The sequence below is a fragment of the Notothenia rossii genome (genome assembly GCF_949606895.1).
Source record: "Notothenia rossii genome assembly, chromosome: 3".
NCBI lineage: Eukaryota > Metazoa > Chordata > Actinopteri > Perciformes > Nototheniidae > Notothenia > Notothenia rossii.
The window spans coordinates 9,767,945-9,788,752 of record NC_136901.1 but is presented as its reverse complement, the minus strand read 5'-3'; the positions used below and the strand labels follow the sequence as shown (position 1 = coordinate 9,788,752).

The 20,808-nt window shown below is 42.3% G+C and overlaps 1 long non-coding RNA gene across 2 annotated transcripts; it reads right to left on the bottom strand.

Moving 5' to 3' along the window:
* Positions 1-13,527, bottom strand: LOC307031934. 2 transcript variants are annotated; one of them, XR_013806115.1, is made up of 3 exons: positions 13,410-13,527; positions 12,508-12,774; positions 1-5,394 (listed from the first exon to the last, which is right to left on the bottom strand). It is a non-coding gene; the product is annotated as an uncharacterized lncRNA (long non-coding RNA). The 2 variants fall into 2 exon arrangements; XR_013806116.1 differs by lacking the exon at positions 13,410-13,527 and adding an exon at positions 13,190-13,328.
* Between the last annotated feature and the right edge of the window lie 7,281 nt (positions 13,528-20,808).

Here is a 20,808-nt window from a genome sequence, read left to right as displayed (position 1 = left end):
TTTCCAGCTCTGATTTTTATTAAGCCTAAAAGGTAGCTTTAACCTCCGTGGCCTCACACCGGGGCTAAACAAACACGAACCCAACACACAGCAGGAGACTTTTATTGGGGATTTGTTATTGCGTGCAGGAAATCGTGATTTAACAGACAAGATATATGGACAGTGGCCATTTATACGTGGATGCTTTTAGAGTTCTGGCAGATTTTTTCTTTACAATATGCTATGAAATGAAGTAAACACATAAAAACTGTAGCAATAGAGATGTTTATTGTAAAAAAGCAGTGGCCCCAGGCGGGTGCCAGGAATACTTTGGCACACCGTTCCCTGCGTTTTTTTCCACTAACTTCCACCTACCTCATCTGCGTACTTGGGGAAATATAAAATGAAATCAGGTTATATAAAAAGAAGGTTGAGAACAGTGTTTACTGACGGTACCTGTCAAGAAATTATAGGTTTTCAGCGACTGAAAGAAAATCTTTATCATGCTCTCTTCATTTGTCAGTGTCAATGAAAAGAGATGTTTTCCCAGCCAATTGAGTGATATATGTTAGAAACATTGATTGTATAAAAATAGCATTTGAAGGTGTGTGTGTGTGTGTGTGTGTGTGTGTGTGTGTGTGTGTGTGTGTGTGTGTGTGTGTGTGCTTAACAGCCTCACAAGTCCTCACAATCTATTTGCAAGGCAATAACCAAAGTTCCGCTGCTTTGAACTTAATTTTAATTGTATGTTTTTAGGATATTGTAAAGGAAAAAAAAAACTGCATACCTTTATCCATCTCAAACGTAATATGAATTCATAGTATGATACCTGGAGTTTATTAATTCAGGGCCACAGAGACAGCTGAATAATGAAATTTAATGAAAATTTTAGATGGACTAAAAGTCAGAGAGCTTCCGTCATTAATTTTAAAAGCACACATACCATCAGGCTTCACACAGTAATGATACATTCCTCCATTGGGCTTTATGCTATATAACTGTGCCCAATACTGTGTAGAAAATACTTTATGTTTTTCTGCATCCGGTGGAATTCAAGGTCTTAGTATATGAAATGGAATTCTGGAAATATGCACTTTTTACAGTAACGATAGGGACACTAGGTAAATGAATAGTGGCTGATTTTAATTGACTTCTTTTTAAAAAGCAAGGCCCTCTCAAGCTTTATCAAAATATTTTAATGGACTTTATAAAAAAACTCCCACCTAATATCTCAAATAAAATGTGTTGAAAGGCTACAACTCTTTTAATTATAAAATGTAATGTGCATAAAGATTTTCTAATGGTGCACAATTAATAGCAATTCAACACTTGTACTTTTGATGTTTTCAGTACATTACGTTTTGTAATTTGACCTCAGTTAGATCTTTGATTAGGAATTTCTACAGGTAATACAATATTTTCACAGGGTTTTGTTTATAGTTTTCTTAAGTAAAACAAGTTGCACTTATTGTATGTCAAGTATATTTGGATGCCAATACTTTACTGAAGATTTTATGTATATGCATGACTTTTACTTGGAACAAAGAATTCTTACAATTTAGTCTTGCTACTTTTAAATGAATAATAAGTCTGAACACTTCATCCACTTCTGCAAACATGTGCTGATCATTTTCAATGTAATGGCCTTCAGTTCTTTATTTCCATCAGGGTTTTATTTTTGCTATATTATAGGAAAGAAGTGTCCTTGTTGTGCCACATCTCTGAGCAGCCTGCCTTTATCTGAGCCCCTCTTTGTCTCCGTGTTGCTGTAATGTATTGAGTCAGTACAATAGGTCCACTAGAAACCAAAAGGGATGCTGGCAGGAGAGTAAATCCACTCAGATCCCTGTGGTTTCCTCATCCTGCCTCACGTCCCGTGGACCTGCCACTATACCTGCGGCCCAGTGTGGGCTGCACTCAGCCAGGCATGGTGCTATTGGAGCAGCCGCGGAGGCCCCGTGTACTCTGACCCTAGAGGAGATTGGATCCTTGGTCGTGGAGGAACTTAGAGGCGGCTGCCTCCGTGGCACCGCTGTACGACTCCTGCCAGCGGGATGATGTGTTAGTTGCACAGTGATAAGACTCAAGGCTGCAACAAATCAGGAGTCAATACAGGATGATCCTCCTCATTTTTTTCTGAAAGGTTTGAGGGCAGTAGATTTAAACAGTCGTCCATTTCCAGCTTCAGCCATCCAGAACTGCCCATTTATTTGATAAAACTTGTATCATAACGGCTTCATTCTTGTCAAAAAACGCATCAAATACCCACTCTGTTGCACCAGGTGGATGTGGGCTCTGCATTTTATTTTGGAGTTGCACCCACAACACTGTCCTACTGCTTTACACACTCACTGTATCACAAGGCTGAAAATAGTCCCAAACAAATCTCCTCCAGTTTTGGTAATATCTGCCAAAAAACCCTAAAATGCCAAGTTGGTTTAGAAAACGATATAGCCTACTTTAAAAATAGCCCAAAAAAGAATATTCCCATCATCCCATTGTGTCATATTTAGGAACATATTTGATGCAGTGAGTGAATGGTAGTTTATTCCCAAGCTTGAGAATTCAATGGATCCTCCAAGTGACTTAGACACACCCTCCATCTTAAAATATCGGTGTTGATTTGTTACATTTCCAAACAACTTGGGACCCCACATGAACACCAATTAAAACCCAAATTAGAACACGTTTGCAAAGGTTTTCTTTACTTTTTAGTTTTTGTTTGTTGTATTTGTGCAGTTATCCATGATTTCAAATAGGTGTGGCTCAGTGAAATAGATGATGTCTCATATTTCTGTGCACTAATAAGGATTTTGCAACGTTAAGTTTGGCACATCTGCCAAATGTAACCCTGATGTTTGAGACACACACCAAACCCTAACAAAATTATCCCATCAGCTTGGTTTACATTTGGCAGCAAAAGGCATCCCTATATTTTGAGCAGGTATACTGTTGACTCTTTTGAAGGTGTTTATCTATGGAGTGTCAGAGCTGTCAAATGATGTTGTCACATAAACATGTCACTGCGACATCCAATATCTAGCCCCCGTCCACTCGCTGACAGAACCACGCTTTCCTCTGTTTATGAAGAGTCCTACTGTGCAGGCAAGGAGAGGATTTAACAAACAAACAGAGACAAAAGACAGCCCAATTCTTACATGTCGGAACTCTTTGAAAAAAGACGGAAGACTGAGCAACTGCCTTCCGCTTAACTACCCATAGCTTTTGAATCGCATTAAAATACATGAGGATGGCAAGGTGCTCTCCCCTGGTTCCTAATGTATGACTATTTCATATGGACAGGAATGGGGGGGGGGGGTGGAAGTGGGGGGCAGCTGTCTGTGGGGGTGATTGACACAGGCCCACATTAGGAGCAGCTTTTGGAAATAGGTCCGTGGAGACTTGGCGGATTGGGTCTGCCGAAGGAACGGTGTCTCCGTGAGGATCCGTGCCTTCTTAACCCCACTCATTGGTATGCCGATGTGCGGATACCGTGCTCCAAACGGCACAGCCTTCCAGACTGCACCCCCCGGCCCCCCCAACACACCGCTACGCAGACACAATCCCACCGAGGACCCGTGACGATATGCAGCGTGGAATACTGAATCAAAATAGTCCAATTAATAATCACATAGTTAGTTCATTCTGTGTGCACCGCTGTGGCCTGCATTCTGGTAGGAAGTTTCAGCAGGGAAAAGTTTACATTTCTTACTTCAACACACACACACACACACACACACACACACACACACACACACACACACACACACACACACACACACACACACACACACACACACACACACACACACACACACACACACACACACACACACACACACACACACACACACACACACACACACACACACACACACACACACACACACACACACACACACACAAGGCATCAAACATGTCAACTTGGTGGAAATAAGAAAGCACAGGAGAGTGTGTCCCTCCCACATGTGACAAAACAGGCAAATAAAATGTTTAAATTTGGTTTCAGATCTCCTGGTCGCTCGAATGAGAGGAATAACATGTCAGCATCGAGACATACTCTGCTGTCAGGTAAGAAGACAGAATATCACTTTACCCTATTGTGACTTTGAACTATATGACGGTAAGCAGACAGATTGTTTTTGTCACAGAACTAAGTGACCTGTAACCCGGCGCGTTCTCTTTTCAAACTCTTCCTCCGTACATCTAAAAATATTCCCATCAGAAGAAAACTGATAGAATTTACAAGACCTAATGTCATTGCAAAGAAATATTACCACAAACATACAGTACATATTTTTGTCTTTATCATTCGAAGGGAGTTATCATTTAGCAAGCTTCGAGGTCCAAGGTGAGACAGGAATATTTGAGTACGCCTAATGAAAGGCAATATAAAAGGTGCCTCTCGTGTTGTTTGAAATCAGCTTGTTTTGTTTTTTGGCTACGTTACATGTGCTGGCACTAATTATACAAGCTAGGTAGTCCTCGCACATTCAAAAAAGAAAACTCGACCATTTTTGACATGTTCATTTAAAGTTACTAATCAGATGTAAATATGCAAAGCAGGTCCCGATGGGATTTCTTTGATATGCAAATTGAAAGTGCAAACAAAGGTGGGGGAGATGAAGGCTTTTTTTTTTTTTTTTTCCAAAATAAAAGAACATCTCAAAGATGGTATTGTCATGACATTTTGTTGGAAAAGAAAATATGTGAGATACCACCTTTAATGGCGTTTTTGTTACACCAAGGCCAGAGCTGGTTGCTACAAATGTGTGGGCATGATACAAAGAAATATCACTACAGCCACATTTTTGACTCATATTCGTATATCAAAGGCAACATCCGATATGTATCTTGTCCTATTTGCTATTCGCCATGATCAGAACATGTAAACAGGCATGCCAGTGTTCTTCCCCCTCCTCCTATCATAACAGCAGCTTACTGGCCAGTTATCTGTTTGATGGGATGTAAAGGGAAGGTCAGTGTTTCCATAATTCACTCCAGAACCATAAATCACATTATATGATCTCCTCTGGCCGACTGTTCACTCTGCCTGCAGAAAAAGACCAATTCACTACTGTATAATATGGCACTTACGGGCACAGGTGGAGGTTTTAAAGACGTTGTTTTCCTATTTCTGTCCCTTGCTGTCTACATGTATGCTCAGATTAATCGTTAAAACCCACTGCAATCACCATTTGCAGCACGTTAGCACAATGTTAGCCGTCCGACGCTCTGCCTCTAGCTGACAAAAGTCCCTTTGTGGTCAGCGATGAGGAGCAATGGAGGGAAACTGACTTTTATTGACACGAGGCTGTCAGAATGGAGACGGCGCCGCTGTTCATTTCCAATTTCAGCTCACAGATTGGAATCCGCCGCTGGGCTCTCCAGTGTCTCAAGCACCATTTTCTGAACCTATGGTGTGGAAAACATGATTTAATTCCTGTTCAATGCTTTTCATCAGATTCTCCATCTCTCCAAATCGTCTTTGTGTGGCATCATATTGAAGGAGTAATTGTGCATCACTGTGGATGGTGGAGTGCAACATCCTCTGGTAAAGCCAGGGCTAAAATGACAGCTGGACAGTTGAACTTCAAGTATACAACTGAAACTTGATTACTTTTATCTGATATCCTCAAGCACTGGTATCATTATGTTTCAATATTGTACCCCTGTTGGCATTGTTTACACTACTGTGGTAATGTTTCAGTTTAAGTGACTCAGGGACTGCAGTCACAGCAGTTAAAACAACTGCAACTAATGGAGAGTGACTGTAAACCAATACCTGGCTATATGATCAATATTTTAATTACATCTCGGCAGAAAGTACCACGATGCCGCTGTTTCGCCAATAATGTGTTTATTCACGTGGAAGTTAGAGGTAAATAAGTGAGATTACCTCTTGCACTGCGATACTGCTACACAGTAGACTTTTTCTCCCAAGTTAGTTTCCTCTTATTCTCAACACAAGGTCAACTTGTTGTTTCCGAAGCTTCCAACCTCGTCTCATGGCCTCAGGGGGATGACGTTTGCTCAGTTCTGGTGGCTAGGGTTTAGTTTATCACATTACATAAATATAAAATGTTACAGCAGTGTCAGGCGAGTTACTTAAAAAACGTAACTGACTACTCTTTAAAAAGTAATGACTCATGTAGTATTTAGCTTAATTACTTTCCATGAATTAGCTCGGCTCCAAATCAAGTTCCTTTATGTTACTATCCTTTATTTAATGTGTGACAACATATTTTGCCAAGCTACAGTTTGCTGGTATAGACTGACCTTTAAAATCTAGTTTAGCAATGCCTACTCTGAACAAAACCACTCGCTTAAATGAGCTAATATTGTAAACAAGCCTGGTTAGCTAGTTTGCTAACGTTAGCAGGTTTGCTAAGAAGACAGAACATAGTATATATTTGAGATGATACGTGAAAAGCTGACTCATTTAAATAAATAGAAAGCTTTCCATTCAGAGACACTTTGTTGTGGCCGGTTTTCTAAAGTTAAGTCAGTTTGCTAGAAGAAAAGCACTTGTCTTAACAAGAAGAAACAGAACTCAGTTAAATAGAAACTGATCTGATTAGGGGGTGAAGTGCAGGTGTACAGGACGTCAGGAGGCTTCAGAGCTAATGGGGAACAGGTGAAACCAATAAGGCATATCAAAGAGGCGGGGAATTAGGGAAGAAGCTGATTGGCTGGCGAAAGACTAACGATTATGATGCAGAGCAGGTGTGTTGGTCAAAGGCACCACAGGAACACCAACGGAAACACACAAAGACAGGACTGAAAACAGACATGAAAATAGCCTGCACTAATAAGCCTCTAACAAAACTGACACTTCATTAAAATGATACCAACATGTTAATTGTAGGCTAAATGTTAATGCTAAAATCCTTGGTGAATTACCTGTAAATTACCTTAAAAAACCTAATTTGCAGATATGTGCTGGCAAAAGCTGCTGTTATAAACAATGAAGTCTATGATACTACACATATTTATAGAGCGCCTTTCCCACTGCTCAAAGACAAGTTAAAACAAATAAACACTTAGAAAGGAGATACATCCTTTAGTGTGAAGGTAAATGCAATTCTTAAAAAGGAATAGCTTTATTATTTCGCAGTTGCGGCTGTGTTCAGCTAAAATATATAGTTTCATTAGGACAAAGATATTTATCACAGTAGACAGAAATATCCATCAAGCCATATGTTTTTCTACTTGTTGACGGGCTATTATGGCAAGGCCAGGGCTGGAAGTATGGAGAGAAAAATAGAGAGAGGGATTTATTATCCTGTATTGAAGTTCACCCCAAAAGAGCTAGCATTTCACAGGAGCTGCACGCTGACCTTTCCGACAGCCAAAAATGTCATTGAAGGTTTAAGGCAAAGAAATCCAGTTGTATTTAACCAAGCCTTCAAAATCTTTGACATTTCTTCTGATGTTGCCACAGGATGGCACCCTGAAGACTGAGCACTGGCCTTCTCATAGAGAGCTATAGCCTTCTCCACATAGAAGCAGCCCTTGTGCAAACACCGGTCTTCACTATGAAAAGAAAGGATTTAGAGATATGGCATCACGGCTGATAAAAGATATGATTTGATCCTTTTTTGAAAGCCTCTTTTTGTTGTATTTTCTCCCACATGAATGGGTTATTAATTAGGAGAGACACACACAGGTCATGTGGCAACAGTTGTGGATAATTTTAGAAAGATTATAGAGGTGAAATCAAGATATTGTTCAGCTGCTAATGTGCCCTTTTACTTCCTTGACGTATTTTTACTCACGTAATATAGTCCCTCTCTCACTCTTTGTGCTTTATTCATCCCTTTAATTAACCCACACATAATGGCTTACACATCCCCACACACACACAAGAACAAACACTCACACACACACACACACACACACTCCACTGAATCAGTACGGTGTCAGTCTGCATCTTGCCTGCCACTCACTAAATTGTAGAGAGAGCTGCGCTGCGCTCAGGCAGAACTAAACTAGGAAGTGCTAAAGCTGGAGGCAGAAACAAGGGACAGGGATTGGGGAGGGGGTGGGGGGGTTGTGAAAGAGGACACAGGGGTGGAGGTGGGGGAGTGTGCGTCGGGGGGGGTGGACGACACACACTCACAACACCACTGGATACCACCGCGGTGGTCCCTCACTGATTCACATTCCCCATAATGCCAGTTGGCAACCTCTTGGACAGGCACACTCTCTCTCCCCCCACACACACACACACACACACACACACACACACACACACACACACACACACACACACACACACACACACACACACACACACACACACACACACACACACACACACACACACACACACACACACAAACACAAACTGAAGGCTCGCTCACTACCCCCACGCTGCTCTAACTCACTCACTCTTTTAGAAAATGGACACAATGGTGTGGATGGGTTGGGCTTTAGATGAGGCACAGATTGAAGTCTTTACACTTGCGTATCTCAGTGGATTGACATCACCTCCAGGAAATGGTCTTTAGAGCTAACCCTCTATCAGGGAAAAAGGAGGATATGGTATTTATCGAATCACCGACGCTATTTGGAAAAACCTTTTACTGTGCAGCCTTTCATTTACTCCACAGAATTATTTAGCGATTCTCTCTTTTTCATATGTAGTCACATTTTTGGCTACAAGCTGTCTAACATCTTAAGTCTACAAGGAATGTTTTTTAAATTGCAGTGTAGGTGGGATGGAAACATTCATCTAGAAGGACAGCCAGAAATCCCACCAAGAGAATCCAACAAATGCTATTTCTTAGATGATCGACAAATAGTATAATCACATTTTGAAGTAGAAAATACCTGCCCTATTCGTCTTATGTTGTTTAAACTGGCCTCACCATGAGATCACATTGAAAGATATCTCTAGTGCAACTACTTTTTAGCTTTTCTTTTCTTTTAACCACCAAGCTATTTCACCCATTAGATGTTGCCAACAAGCTAACAACCTTTTGAATATTTGGAGGCTGCGACTGCCTTTTTTTCTCTGCTTGTTGAACGAATCAATACCATTTTTAAATTAACAGCTTCTATCGCTGCACATCATAAAGAAGTTACAGAGGAACAATAAGCCTGCTTTTACAGAATGCTGTTATTATCATTTCAAGGTGTATGCAAGTGGTTGCTTGTGGCCACCATCGGAGGACGAGAGCCGCAGGAATATTCTAAGCAAGAACAAATCGTTCAGGATATCTGAAGGTCTGAGTGATGTGTGTGAGTATTTCATCGCTGCCTTTTCAGTTAGCAAACCAAAACAGGAAGTATAACTATTATCATGGTTTCTATGAAGCAAGGGAGGAAGGGCAGGATGAAAACACACAATGTGCATATATACCGTGGAAGTGCAGCTCTTTAGAATTTAGTAAGCATTGCGCATCAATGAGAAACTTTTGATATCAAAGGTGTGTTTCTCTTTTGCAAAATGGACACACACACACACACACACACACACACACACACACACACACACACACACACACACACACACACACACACACACACACACACACACACACACACACACACACACACACACACACACACACACACACACACACACACACACACACACACACACACACACACACACACACACACACACACACACACACACACACACACACACACACACACACCTGTGTTTTGGGCTTCCTGCCAGGAGTTCTGACATGCACAGAGACTATAGTTTTGTCCATCTGGCTGCACTTTCACACTGTTTATCCACTCTCAAATCTTTGTTTGTATTCACGGTCTGGCTAAATGTGAGCTTTTACCTTGAATCTTAAAAGTGTTTGTTGAAAGAGATATCTGTATGTCTTTGGAAGAATTTATATTGGGTTAAAAAAGGATTTTATGTGCGAAATGTTCTTTTGACCACTTTAACTTGTGTCTGATTTCCTTGCACAAAACAAAGGCCGCTACCTTTTGCTGTTCCTGGCCGGTCATTAAGAGAAAGGGGGGAAAGACTTTCTATATGAATTAATTACAAATGCTCGGAAATGTCAAGTATAGATAAAGCTTAATACCCTGTCTCCTCCCTTCTGCAACAGAGAAGCTTTTAAATGGCTCTCTGCCAGCCCCTATCTGCCAAACGACACCAAGGTTACTGGGAGAAGCTGAAATATTCATAATATATGCAAAACCACCGCTGTCCATGGACAGTGTTCATTGGAATTCAAGAGCGAGCTTCAAACCTTTGACAACTGCTTAAGTAATTAGTTGCTGGGAGAGCGACACCCCCCCTTCTCCCTCATTCACTCCCCCCCCGCCCCCACCTGCGCATAGCTGCCGAAACTGGCAAGTAAATATTAGAGCATTTTATCTTTTCAGTTTGATAGTGTAATTGAATGTGTAAACGAAAGGTTGTTCGATTTCGTGTCATCTAAATTCATCTAAAGATTCTTTGATATGGAGTAATCCATTGTTGCTTTTCAGCATGACTAAAGGACGTTTTACTCAACTCAAAAGGCTGCCGTTTACTTCTTTAAGTATTTATAAAGAATCGCCCCAAATAGCGTTAGGTCCATTCTGTGCTCTTTTCTGAATGTGTAACTTAAGTAAGTCTGCATATATGACAGTCAACTATAGTGCCGAAATAAACAAGGACACAAGGATAAGCAAAGGAACTGTTACTCTAACTTTAATCAGGAATCTTGCATTTCATGAAAACTCTTGCTGCTTAAAGTTATGCAACACTCAGATTGGGTTTTGGAACAAGGTGCCTCATGCCTAATTCTGCTCTATTTGACTCACAGATTGCGCCAATGTATTATTAATAGCAGACAACAAAGGACAACATGTTTTGTGTTGAAACAATAGGAGAATTCCATGTTGGACACGGGCCTGTATCTTCACTCTCCCCCTCCGCTAGTCGCTGGTCAGTCCGTCAAGGCTGCCGCACAATGAGAATCATGCCCGAATTGGAGCGCAGCCAAAGCCCATTCAAAGGAACTCCTCGTGCCTAACGCATTACCCCGGCCTATTAATCTGAAGAGACCGTGTTTTTGTGTTTACTAAGCATGATTCGCTTCTAATTAAAGTGAAATAATTATACTTCAAAGGCGCGGGGAGGCAGGATAAGCGCTCAAAGACGAAGAGCAGCTCTTGTCTCATGGAGAATTGTCGAACACAACAATGCAGGACAGCAAAATTAATCAAATGGATTGCGGAGATATTAAAGTCCTTTTATTACAAAGTTTGAAGTAAATCACAGTCGATTTCTCGTATACAACACCACCTATTAATATACAAAATGATTTGATTTCATTGGCCCACATAATTTACCATCTCATAAATGGTTAAAAAAAGTATCAAGCAGATGCCCCCTCTTATGATGGATAATTTAAAGATTATTTTAGCAGTTTTTATTGCATTTATTTAAGAAAGACATCCTGGATTGACCATTGAAAAGAAGACGGATTTAGTCAGTGACATCTTACTCACAAATCAAAGCATTTGGCTGAAATATGAGCTGACTAAGTGAGTGTAATATGAACATGTAAGCCTGACTCCAAGGCTTGGATCAGCAGCCATGGCTGGTGTGAACAATTGGACCTCCCCTTTTTACGAGCACAAGTGTCCTTGTCCTTGGTAAGGCGAAGGTCGATGTGTTCCCCCCTCTCTCTCCCGCTGTGGCGCTTCCACTGGCCATTCATTTGGGCCTGTGATGGCTCTAATAACATCTCCATCACATTAAAACCGAACCAGGCTGAGGAGATGTTAATACTCCCCTGCACTCGCTGCGGGGAAATTGGTCATGTATTACAACAAGTGCTTTTTAAGGGCCTCCGTGGCCAAGTCTATGGAAACAGCAGATATTCACGGCTGCCTGCATGTGAAGCTCTTAACACGGTGGATTTTCAAGTTGTGACAGTTCAAGGGAAGCGTCGCTGTTAACATATTCAGAATGGTCCTGTAGCAAGGCCATTCCTCCAATTCCTCTTTGCATCTCCACTGCGCGGCTGACAAGGTTGCCAGTTCTTTTTTTTAAAGATGGAGATTAGAGAGGAATGCTGCGAACGCTCAACTTAAAAGCAGGGTCTGGTAAAAGGATAATATTGGATTCAAAACGCCATGTGAATAGATGCGAAGACAGAACAAACAATGTGGATAGAAAAGTGTTGGTATTTGAGTTATTTTCAAATTGTCTTGACTTCCGTCAGAATTATGACATTTATTACCCTCATGCCTTCCATAATTTCACTGATATGCAAAGGGTAGTTTTAATGGAGGAAAAGAAAAGTAGAAATTGTATGAGCCATTATAAAAGACAAAATTAGAAATGTAAGAATTTGTGGACTCCACTAGGGTAAGAACAAAAAGTCACAAACAGCGATAAACACGCTGTCTGACCAACTTCAGTGATGGGACATTTGGAGGAGCACGTGAACGCACCATAGTTTTCCTAATTGATTTATTGACATATGTGCTGCATGGCTTATCCTTCTATGTATATCATATAATCTGTAAATATAAGAATAATATATGTTTACCTGCCTCATAGAAACGATGAAGACAGTTGGACAGAGGCTGTGTTCCTTGGCTAGCTGTCACCGCTGGTCACCATGGAGAAGCGGGGATTGATGGCACCCATTGGCTAGTGAAGATGTATACATCATGTTGGTCCAGGGCTGCTGCATCCAGATGGACCTGGGTCATTCATTGTCTGTCAGGGACACAGCTGTCTGAGAAGTGCCATCCTCCCCTCTCCTCCTTTCTTACGGCGCTAACGAGTGTTTCGCCCGCCACATAGGATGGTGTCAGCTATAGGGAAAGGAGGAGTTTTTCTGTCAGTGCACAAGGTTTTCAAGAAGATGAACATTGTCTAACATCACATCAGAGCAGCAAAGCTCACAATGCAATCTCCTTTTGCCTGAAAAGATTAAAAGTTTCCTATGTTTTATTTTCAAGTGTTGGTACTTGAGAATCTAAAGGAGGTTTTGTGAAAAGGTCAAGGATATGATTAAAGAAAGGGTTCTTACTGCTGTTTATTTCCAAAGTCAGTCAAATGGGCTGGAGTGTACCTATGTCTTATAAAAAGGAGTTGCTGGTGAAGTATCAGGTATTGATTTGATTTTTTACATAAAACGTTTCTTGACATAGTGGCCTCAAAAAGTAAGAGCTTTGGTTTTTAATACATCCTTACTCTACATAAGAATACAAATACAAAGTAACTTACATCTATGTTGTTCACAGCTAGCCATTTCCAATAGTTATGTCCATACAATTGAACATTTTAACTGTAGAACACCTAGTGAGTTAGCAGCTTGCTAGCTTAGCTAATAATAAAGAATGGCTAACTCGACCCGACCATAAAGGCAAACCACCTCAGCCACCGTAGTGTACCGCCCACTTCCGTATTCCATACACTTTGTAAACAATATTTAAACCGCTGATACCTGATAGCTTCCCCCGTTCGACCGAGACATTTTCGGTAAGTCTCCGTAATTATTGAGGTAGCTGCATGTTAGGCTCTGGCTGTTTGACTTGTATATACTGCAGCAGACTGTAGTATTGTCTGCGACTGTGACCAGAGTGGGAGGGGCTGCACTTTTGTGGTTTGTTTGTGTTTCTTTTTTACATTGTTTTTTGGTAAACTTCCAATCCCCCAAGCCAAGGGTATCAGTGTTTTTATTATCTGTATAATTAACTGATATTCTGTTGTGTATTAGTGTTTTTACGAAGGATCCAGCACCCTGACGCGACCGGCCGTCCTGGGAGTTGGGATTCAGCAGTGTTAGGCCCTCACGTGCACTTCACTGCCCCTTAAGTGTGTTTGTGTTTAGTCATTTTTGCACATTTCTTAATTTATCGCTTTCTTTTCAGTTTGCTGTCTGTGTACAGGGCACATGTGAGTGGGGGTGAGTAATGTTTGGTTTCTACCTGCTTGTTTCCCCCTCCCAAACAGTAACGGTCTGTGCTCGGTTAGTCAGTTTCAGTATGCTGGATACCATTTTCAAACAGCAGACACTGTATAACCGCACATTAAACCAAGATGTGTAATTTCACTCTGTGGTTTTTAAACAAGATGCAACAATTGTATAAGTTACCTTTAGAGGTGCAGGGGTTTTTATTTATTCGTTTTTTTTGTTACCTTTGGAAGATAACATTCCATGGCACCAATTTTCACATCTGATTCTCTGTACGAAACAAAGAAGCCTATCTCTTAGAAATGTTAATGTTCATTTTTGTTCACCAACCCTAACCCTCCTTTAACTGAACCGGAAGCAGGTGTGAAAACAGCACACACTCATCCCCAGGCGCACACACACATTCCAGCCAGCCAGCAAGTCCATGGCTTCCCCCTGTGGTGTGAGGTGGGACCAGAGAAGCATGGAGTTATTCACCGTCTGCCTACTTGGTTCTAATAGTCTGGCACAGCGTGACTGACGCTGCCCCTCTCAGCCGTGATTGAGTGTATTGATCCTGAGTGCTGCCGCCGGCGTGCTCCCTGGACACCAGGCGGGAGGAGACCAACAATCAGATCCTTCACTGGGGGAAAAAGCCCTCCTCATCTGCCTTAATCATCCGATCGATGATTAGCGCGCCGACCCACTCATGTCTGTCTCTCACTGACAAAGACATCTCCTCAGCCTGCCTGCTGTTTGTTTTTTATCCACACATTGTGTCTTTTACTATGTTGTACTGCATTTGATTTGAGGTAAGTGTGTGAAGCCAAACAGAAATACTCTTCAGCGCAAAGGCCTTCTGCTGACAATCCATTTTTTTGAGGTAAAATGACGAAGACAGGGGAAGAACTTGATTAGAAGGGGAATAGGAGAGATGGAGGCAGAGAGAAAGCAAGACAAAAACAGAGGGGATGTAATGGAATCTGACAAAAGGAACTGTTGAATCACCAGCTGCTTTTTGGGGTTGGGTGGATTCCAACCCTAACCCTATAACCCCTCCCTGCTGGCGCCTGCAGCCAATGGTGCACTTCTCCCTCCTTCGTTCGGTGTTGATTGGGCAGCAAATTGCTCCCATCACCTGGCATTAGTCCAAGTCCCACCAGTCAAAGCTTTTAATCTGATCATTATCCCGGTGCTAAGCGGCAACACCACAGCTTCTGTTTGCTGGAGCAAGATATTGTGTCTGATTGAGTGAGGCGGACGGCTGCAGGGTTTCAGTTCCATCGCTGTCGAAGCGTTTAAATGTGTGGATTATCAGAAGTGGAACAGGATCATGTGACCTCTGTCTGTGCGCGCTACTTCTCAGGGATCCTGGTTCACTGTCTCCTACCCTCTTCCTTTTGTTTTTCTCTTCTTCAGTAGTTTCCACTCTCAAGGTTGCCAGTGTAAATAGATTTTGTATCCGCACATCCTCATGGAACACAATGGAAGGAGTGTTATTTTGCCATTCAGCACAATTTCCCAACCTATTCACCATCCCTACTGACCACATGTCACTAAATGTGTGGTAACCCTGCCTCATATTGAACATTAAGAGTGCATTTGAACTTGCACAAATTGAACAATGCCAAAGAAAATCTATCAAAGGTAGCTTAGGGTTAGGGGAACATTGTTCTTGAAGCCAGATAGGCATACAGTACAGACATACAGTGACAATACTGAGCCATCCAATTCACATCCTCAAGCACCCATCTCATCAAATGTTGTCATATTTGATTAAAACATCTCAAGGCTGCTGCTCTCTGCCCACCAGCGACAGAAACTCAATGCAAAGGAAAAGTTGTTTGAATGAGCACATCTTCTTTTGTGTGTGAATGCATGTTAAACACCCCCTTTTTTACATTGCACAGCATCCACTAATGAGCCATTCCATTGCATGTTGAGTACAACAGAGTCTAGCACATGATTACGGCAGCCCTTCATCGCGCATGAGGAAAATACCAGCCAACGGATTCTAAGTGCTCATTTTCAATTACCTCCTATTAGGGATTCCAGCATCTCCTGCCCCGCACAGAGAACCCACTCCTGCTGCCCACCCACTAACCTACACACACTCAGCACAGCACCCCAATGGGCCAAGAGCTTGCAAAATATGGCAACCGGCGAAACAATGCGTGATGTAAGTTTGGAGAGCACTAAGAGGCACTTCACTCAGAGAATAAGCCCGCACCGTCTCTCGAGATGTGAGGGTGGGTGGGGGGAAGACGCGGAAACAAAATGACTGTTTTTAGAAGATCCACTTCTTTCTGATGAAGCAAAATCATCCCGCCCGCCCCCTTCATGAAAATGGCCCTTGTGGATATAGAGGATAACCAACACTAGAGCTGGCTGGTTATTGTTCAAGTGGCATTCTCTAACTCCCAAATAGCCCCTCAAACCTGTGTGGAGGGCTTCTCTTTATTATAAATGCTGTGATTGAAATAAAGAAATTAGAACCAGAATTAAACAATAGAGTGTGAGGAGTTAATCCAACACTTGCAGGTAAACAAAGTACTCTTTTTGTTTTATGATCATTTAACAAGTTTACGGTTTGTGAGCTCAAACCTGAGCAGAGAAAAACAGGCAGAGCAGGCGACGGTCACAAATGGATCCGCCCCTGTAAGTGACTAATGCTTGACATCAGTCTTCACTAATGCCCGGTTGACTGTCAGTCTATTTGGCGTGACATGAGACAACCACCCTGTTGTTTCCCTTCCCAATTCTGCACGAGTTGATGGAGGGCTTGATTGTTGTGTTGTTCCCATGACAAACGGGAGGCAGGGGAACCAATTAGTTCCGACGGCTTTTAACATTCCCCTCAAAGCAGGAGGAGACGTAGAGGTTTGAGCTAAGGTTTGCTCGAGTCTGCCAGTGGCTTAATTATAAAGAGGGGATGTTTTCCCAAGGCCAGCACATGCAGACATATTACTAATTCATTCCTCTAGCTTGAATACATTGAGTTTTGAATGCAGAGTGATTTGGACACACATACTACGTGCTGATGACCCGAAATTTTGTGGAAACTGACAGGTCTTAGGTCCACAAATAAATAATAATTGACTAAACCGTTTCATTATAGATGCAGCATGGCCAAATGTGCTTTTGTCGGCCCAGTATTTAACTGATTATGCAAGGGAAGTGTTGTGCAATATGTATGCATGTTCAGAATCAATAATTTTGTGCTCCTGCTTTGCCCTCCAGCACCAAAAATCTATCTTTTTCTCAGACGTCAGTTAGCTGAGATGCTGATTGATGTATCCCAATAGTGTCTCCTAATTTAGCTCCTGTTAGCAGTTCTTGAAAGGAAAAATGAAACGTATGATTGGAAGCTAACGTACATTTTCACGGACTGTTATTTTAATATTACTATCAGGATCTTTTGTGTTATTAGGATCGTTGACTTCAGGATTGACGTAGGTAACAGATGTGAATCAGAACAAAATTTCTATGTTTATATTTCATTTGAACTTAGTTTCCAGCTAAACCCAGACAGTCAATTTCATTTTAGCTGCAGCTTCAGAATTCTTAGAAGGCCAACTTGGCCAATGTACTTTTTGTTCACTAAACTAAAGCATGCATCTCCTTCAAGACTGAAACTACAAATGTAACACGTGTTGTTTTCTATATTTTAAGAAAGTGTTGAGCCTTCAAGAATCCACTTGCTCTTTGATTCTGAGTAAATCCAGGCTAAAAAATGTATTTTATTTCAATCTCCAGCACTGAAAACAGAAACACCCAACATGCCCTTGTTCATTTTTTCCACCTTTTCAATACAGACACATCACCATTCAACACAAAGGGCCCAAAAATGTGAAATGCCATTAGCTGTCTTTCTAACATTTTTTATTTTGGTCGATTCTTTTCTCCCGAACAAATCATCTGCCGGTCTGCTGCTGACTTTTTGGACTTCGCTGTGTAAATGGCTCGGCACATATGGCAGCTGCATGCTTTCGGGCCAACTTGTTGAACTTGATGGATAGTGAAAAGGCCTTCGGGCTGCATGTGTTGGCCCTCCCTACCCCTTGCTTTCTTTCCTTCTTTCTGTCTTTGTGTCTCCGACTTACTCTCAGTGCCTATTGATTATCAGAACTTCCTCCCAACACTCGGATGTACCTCCTCTCCTCAGCGTGTCTTCGCGGCTCTGACTGTTGGAGGTTCTCCAGCTCTCTCCAAACAGGTCTGATCCTTAACAAAGGTGAGGGGCTGAAGCTTGTTGTGTTCCAGCACAGCAGAGGTGAACGGAGAGAGCTCTGTGTTCCTGGCACACGATTCCTTCAGCACGCTGTCACGTCTCTTCAACTCTCCCCCTCTCTGATGTTACCTGACAGGTGTGTGTAGGTGTGTGTGTCTGTTGTTTCATTCATTGGGGGGGGATAGGGAGTGACGAGGAGGTGAGAGAGGAAGACAAACAACAGGATAGGGTCGAAATTGGAGGATGCTAGGAAGAAAAGAGGTGGGAGGTAAGTAAGTAGGAGACAGGGTGTATATGTGCATTGTGAATATAAGTATGTGGGCATCTGTGTGTGTCTATCGATTTATGTATTTGTGTGTGTGTGCCACGGACAGGGAGGGTGTGTGATGGCAGTGCCCTCAGGCTCCTCCAGGCGTAAGAATCAGTGAGCAGGTGGAGCGCACCGGCATCGCTGTCTTCTGAAGAGTCCCCGCCGTCTCCTGTTTTGTCAGGACCCCTGGAGCGAAGAATGGGGAGTGTGTGTGCGTGTGTCTTTGTGTGTGTGTGTTGCCTGGTTGGGATGCACTGTGATCATTAGGATTCACAATGGCTTTGACAGCGGGGCTCTGGAGCAGTGGACACAGCATATGCCCAGAGAGATAACTGGCTGGCTTTCTTACTGGTACGCTAACTGTGTCCACTCCGCTAATACACTCAGATCCCTTAATTCAAACAGACTTGGCCCTGGTTGTAAGGCCCAGTCTGTGTACCCGACTTGTCTCTATTGCATCAGGCGAGACCATGAGCCTGAATTATTTGTTTGCTTGCAAAGTTGTGATTAATTTTGCATTAGTCTTGCCTCTATTCAAGTGCAAACAGAACATGTTGTTGGTGTTGAAGCTCTAGTTTTTTGGACTGCTGCTTCAGTGATAATTACGGAGAAACAATATATATATATAGGTGTGTGTGTGTGTGTGTGTGTGTGTGTGTGTGTGTGTGTGTGTGTGTGTGTGTGTGTGTGTGTGTGTGTGTGTGTGTGTGTGTGTGTGTGTGTGTGTGTGTGTGTGTGTGTGTGTGTGTGTGTGTGTGTGTGTGTGTGTGTGTGTGTGTGTGTGTGTGTGTGTGTGTGTGTGTGTGTGTGTGTGTGTGTGTGTGTGTGTGTGTGTGTGTGTGTGTGTGTGTGACTATCCTAAGTGTGTAAGTGGCTCAGGTGGTAAAGAAAGGACGTCCTAATAATAGCCCCCTGTCTCCACACTGGTCCACAGGCTGTAGCCGTATCGATTCTGCCTCTCCATCTTCAGCGTTGCCCGGCATCGTTATAGACCAGATACCGAGGGTTTAGCTTCGGATCTCATGCAGTGCGCCGCAGCGATTCCTCCGACCTGAGCTGGATAAAGCCCCGCGCCCCAGGGGGGAGGCAGCAGTGGTTTTTAATTGTTTGTAGTGTTAGTTGGCCATGCTGGAGGCGAGCTCTCCAGGGAGAGGCCTCCATCCCAGGTCCTGACCCCGCTACTCGCACACAAACACCAATGACAAAATGAACGTACTAATGCACACACAGGTACACTGAAGCAAAGGTGCCTGAGTACATACAAGCATTACATGCACATACATATAATACATATATAGGAGGGTCCTGGTTTATAATGAGAAACCCAATTAACATTTGAACAATGCTAATAATTCCCATTTGAAAATAGGTTGAAAGCATTTACCTTTGCTTTTTCTCAATGCACACAATTAGCAGCATTTACCAGACAAATGGTAATACAAACATTTCATTTGGTATAAATTAACAGGATAAAATATATTAATGATATAATACCTTCATAACAGCTCTGCAGAATTCATTTTTTTCTTTACGAAATGTATGTCTCATACATAATAAACGTGCCTTGATTTTTGCTTAAGTGCCTTTTAAACATTTGCGAGACTATAATAATTTGTTACAGTGAGAACCCAAATGGACTTCTCATGAAGAAAATCTAAAATCTTCTCTGCACTTCAGATGTGTTCCCCCTCATCTGCAGAAGTGGTTGTTTTATCCTTTGATCTACAGTACATTAAAGTAATACTGTGGGTTTGAAAAACCATTAGATGGCCTTTTACGGGGCAGCAGGTCTCTTTTAAAAGCACAATGAACCTCTACACAGATCAGGTTAGAAACTTAGTTAAAGGCACAATAACACATAGTCTCAAATTAGTCTTAAATGGTGTTAGCCCTCAAATAAGACCGTTGACTCCTGACCTGCGCCGCTGCGGTCCAATTACACCTACGGCTTCTTTCCGTTTTCAGCAGTTTGGAGCGAGACGGTGAGTTCTCAGATTCAGTGGAGAGTTAAAATATTCACATGCTGTGTCTTTAGTCTTTGTGCCCGCCTGTCTTATTGTCCGTCATGCTCTCTGTCCGTCTGTCTGTCAGGGTGGCAGGTCTTGTTGAATAGAGAGTGGGTCATCTCCCTGACAGAGCTCAACTGGTAGTTATGGCAGCCTCGCTACGGCTGGCTGGCTCCACACAGCCACCAGGAGACAGGGGATCATCAAATCTGTCCTCCTGCTCCACCACACACACACATACACATCGAGACACACAACACGCACCTATAAGAATAATGGCTACATACAGTTGTTAGATCATTATTACAGACATGGACATATTTGTCCACGTTCTAACCCTATTTGAACCTTACAAATTGTCATATTTCTATACTGTCGATAAGAATTTTGCTTTAAACTGAA